A 5,100-nucleotide genomic window follows, 5' to 3' on the forward strand; every position below is an offset into this window, starting at 1 on the left:
TCTCTGGTCTGATTCTGAGGTCCTTAATCCATTTTGAGTTTAGTTTTGTACATGGTGAGAGATATAGGTTTAGATTCATTCTGCTGCATATGGATTTCCAAATCTCCCAGCACCATTTGTTGAAGAGGCTATCTTTCCTCCATTGCAAATTTTGGCCCCTTTGACTAGTATGACAAAATTGTGTTTATTTTGGTTTGTGTCCGTGTCCTCTATTCTTTACATTGATCTACCTGTCTATTTTGGTACAAATACCATGCCGTTTTTGTTACTATTGCTTTCAAGTAGAGTTGAAGATCTGGTATTGCGATACCCGCTGCTTCACTCTTTCCGTTAAGGATTGCTTTAGCTATTCTGGGTTTTTTATTCTTCCAGATGAATTTCATAATTGCTTGCTCTATTTCTGTAAGGTATATCATTGGACTTTTAATTGGAATTGCATTGAATCTGTATAGCACTTTAGGTAGTACGGCCATTTTGAAAATATTAATTCTGCCTATCCAAGAACATGGGAGATCTTTCCAGCTTCTAAGGTTTTCTTTAATTTCTTTCTTTAGTGTTTTGCAGTTCTCATTGTAGAGGTCTTTCACATCTTCTGTGAGAATGATTTCAAAGTATTTTATTCTTTTCAAGGCTATTGTGAATTGGGTAGTTTTCCTAATTATTCTTTCCAAAGATTCATCACTTATGTATAAAACTGCATTAGATTTATGTGCATTGAACTCATATCCCGCTACTTTACTGAATTCACTAATGAGATCTAAAAGTTTTCTGGTGGAATTTCCTGGTTCCTCTAAGTATATAATCATATCATCAGCAAACAGGGATAGTTTGAGTTCTTCTTTTCCTATTCGTATCCATTTATTTTCTTTGATCTTTCTAATTGCTCTGGCTAGAGTTTCAAGGACGATGTAGAATAGAAGTGGTGAAAGAGTACATCCCTGCCTTGTTCCACTTTTTGGGGGGAATGCTTTCAGTTTTTCACCATATAGAATGATATTAGCCATGGGCTTAGCATACATGGCCATCACAATGTTAAGGAATGTTCCCAATATCCCAATTTTTTCTAGTGTTTTGAGCATGAAGGGGCGCTGTATTTTATCAAATGCTTTTTCTGCATCTATTGAAATAATCATGTGATTCTTGACTTTAAGTCTATTGATATGGTGAATTACATTTACTGATTTCCTGATGTTGAACCAACCTTGCATCCCTGGGATGAAACCCACTTGATCATGGTGCACTATCTTTTTAATATTTTTTTGTATGCGATGTGCTAAGATTTTGTTGAGAATTTTTGCGTCGATGTTCATTAAGGATATTGGTCTGAAATTTTCTTTCCTCGATGTGTCTCTGTCTGGTTTAGGTATCGTGGTAATATTGGCTTCATAGAATGAGTTTGGGAGGGTTCCCTCCTCTACTATTTTATGGAATACTTTGAGAAGTATGGGAATAAGCTCTTCTTTAAAGGTTTTGTAGAACTCAGCTGAGAACCCATCTGGTACCGGACTTTTCTTTGTTGGTAGGCTTTTGATGAATTCTTCTGTTTCATTACTTGAAACTGGTTTATTTAAATTGTGTATGTCCTCCTCCTACTGTTTAGGCAATTCATATGTCTCTATAAACATGTTGATGTCTTCGAAATTTTCTATTTTGTTGGAGTATAGATTTTCAAAATAGCTTCTAATGATGTTTTGTATTTCAATCGTGTCTGTAGTGATATTTCCTTGTTCATTCCGAATTTCAGTGATTTGGGTTTTCTCTCATCTTCTCTTTGTGTCGCTAAATGTTTATCAATTTTGTTTATTTTTTGGAAGAACCAACTATTTATTTTGTCAATTTTTTGTATTGTTTCTTTTGTTTCAATTTCATTGATTTCAGCTCTAATTTAACTATTTTCTGGTGTCTACTACTTTTGGTGCTGGTCTGTTCTTTTTCTAGGACTTTGAGGTGTAGCGTTAGGTCATTTATTTCTTGAGTTTTATTTCTTTTATTAAGTGCGCTCCATGAAATAAATTTTTCTCTAAGTACTGCTTTCATAGTATCCCAGAGATTTTGATATGATGTTTCTTTGTTCTCATTGACCTCTAAGAATTTTTTAATTTCCTTCCTAATATCTTCTGTTATCCATTCATCATATAATAGCATATTGTTTAATCTCCAGGTGTTGGAGTACTTTCTGCTTTTTACTCTTTCATTTATTTCTAACTTTAATCCTTTATCATCTGATAGAATACAAGGTAGTGTTTCTATCTTCTTCTATTTGCTAACATTAGCTTTGTGGGATAATATATGGTCTATTTTAGAGAAGGATCCATGTGCTGCTGAGAAGAAAGTATATTCGCTCTTGGTTGGATGGTTTTTTGTATATATGTCTGTTAAGTCTAAATTATTGATTGTGTTATTGAGATCTATGGTTTCTTTGTTCAATTTTTGTTTGGTGAGAGAGGTGTGTTAAAATCACCTAGTATTATTGTGTTATGGTCTGTTTGGTTTCTGAAATTGAGAAGGATTTGTTTGACATACATGGATGAGCCACTGTTTGGGGCATAGATGTTTACCATTGTTATATCTTGCTGATTTATGCTTCCCTTAAGCAGTATGAAATGTCCTTCTTTATCCCTTCTGACTAACTTTGCCTTGATGTCCACATTATCTGAAATCAGGATGTATACTCCAGCTTTTTTGCTGAGTCCATGTACATGGTATGTTTTTCCCCATCCTTTCACCTTTAGTCTATGGGTATCTGTTTCTATGAGGTGAGTCTCTTGCAGGCAACATATTGTTGGATCTTTCTTTTTAATCCAATCTTCCAGTCTATGTCTTTTGATTGATGAATTCAGGCTATTAATATTCAGGGTTATTATTGAGATATGATTTGTATTCCCGGTCATTTGGTTCATTTTTTAAATTTTATTTATTTTTTATTTTTTTGACATGACTTGGTTCCTCCTTTATTTGAAAATTCCTGTAGGATAATTCCTCCCTTTGCTGATTTGCTTCTTTGTTTTTCATCTCTTCCTCATGGAATATTTTGCTGAGAATGTTCTATAATGCTGGCTTTCTTTTTGTAAATTCTTTTAGCTTTTGTTCATCATGGAAGGATTTTATTTCATCATCAAATTTGAAGGTAAATTTTGCTGGGTATAAGATTCTTGGTAGGCATCCATTTTCTTTCAGGGCTTGGTAAATATTGTTCCAGGCCCTTCTAGCTTTTAGGGTCTGGATTGAAAAATCTGCTGATATCCGTATTGTTTTCCCCCTGAATGTAATTTGGTTCTTTTCTCTCACAGCCTTTAAAATTCTGTCTTAATTTGTATGATAGGTATTTTCATTATAATGTGCCTTGGTGTGGGTCTGTTGTAATTTTGAGTATTTGGAGTCCTATAAGCCTCTTGAACTTGATTTTCCATTTCATTGTTCAAATTTGGGAAATTTTCTGATATTATTTCATTAAATAGATTGTTCATTCCTTTGGTTTGTTTCTCTAAGCATTCCTCAATCCCAATAATTCTTAAATTTGCCCTTTTCATGATATCCCATAGTAGATTCTGTTCATGATTTCTTACCATCTTCTTTGTTTGTTCAACTTTGTTTTCGAAGTTAAATATTTTGTCTTCAATGTCTGAGGATCTGTCTTCCAGGTGTTCTATCCTATTGTTTATTCTTCCTATGGAGTTCTTAATTTGGTTTATTGTTTCCTTCATTTCAAGGATTTCTGTTTGTTTTTTTCCAATATCTCTAACACTTTATTGAAATGATCTTTTGCTTCCTGTATTTGCTCTTCTAATGTCGATTGGTGTGATCACTCAATGCCTGCATTTGCTTTCATCTCATCGTTTGCTTCCCTGGTCATCTTATTTATTTATTTTTTTTTTATTATTATTGTATACAAATGGGATACATGTTGTTTCTCTAATTGTACATGGAGTCAAGGCATACCATTTGTGTAATCATATGTTTACATAGGGCAATGATGTTTGATTCATTATTTTTTCCCTTCCCCCCACCACTCCCACACCTCTTTTCCCTCTATACAGTCCTTCTTTCCTTCATTCTTACCACACTCCTATCCCTAACCCTAAACCTAACTCTAAACCTAATGCTAACTCCTCCCACCACCAATATATGTCCTCGTCCACTTATCACCGAGATCATTTGTCCTTTAGTTTTTTGAGATTGGCTTATCTCACTTAGCATGATATTCTCCAATTTCATCCATTTGCCTGCAAATGCCATAAATTTATCATTCTTCATTGCAGAGTAATATTCCATTTTATATATATGCCACAGTTTCTTTATTCATTCATCAACTAATAGGCATCTAGGTTGGTTCCACAACTGCCTATGGTGAATTGAGCAGCAATGAACATTGATGTGGCTGTATCTCTGTAGTATGCTGATTTTAAGTCCTTTGGGTATAGGCCAAGGAGTGGGATAGCTGGGTCAAATGGTGATTCCACTCCAAGCATTCTGAGGAATCTCCATTCTGCTTTCCAGAGTGGCTGCAATAATTTGCAACCCCAACACCAATGTATGAGGGCTCCTTTTTCACCACATCCTCCCCAACACCTATTGTTGCTTGTGTTCTTGATAATCGCCATTCTAATTGGGGTGAGATGAAATCTTAGGGTAGTTTTCATTTGCATTTCCCTTATTACTAGGGATATTGGACATTTTTTCATATATCTGTTTATTTCTTGTACATCTTCTTCTGTGAAGTGTCTGTTCATTTCCTTAGCCCATTTGTTGATTGGATTATTTGTATTCTTGGTGTAGAGTTTTTTGAGTTCTTTATAGATTCTGAAAATTAGCACTCTATCTGAAGTATGGTTGGCAAAGATATTCTCCCACTCTCTTCACATTGCTGATAGTTTCCTTTGCTGAGAAAAAGCTTTTTAGTTTGAATCTATCCCAGTTGTTGATTCTTGCTTTTATTTCTTGTGCTGTGGAAGTCCTGTTAAGGTAGTCTGATCCTAAGCCAACAAGTTGAAGATTTGGACCTACTTTTTCTTCTATAAGATGCAGGGTCTCTGGTCTGATTCCAAGGTCCTTGATCCATTATGAGTTGAGTTTTGTGTAGGGTGAGTGATAGGGGTTTAA

This window comes from Sciurus carolinensis, chromosome 12 (assembly GCF_902686445.1).
Source record: "Sciurus carolinensis chromosome 12, mSciCar1.2, whole genome shotgun sequence".
NCBI lineage: Eukaryota > Metazoa > Chordata > Mammalia > Rodentia > Sciuridae > Sciurus > Sciurus carolinensis.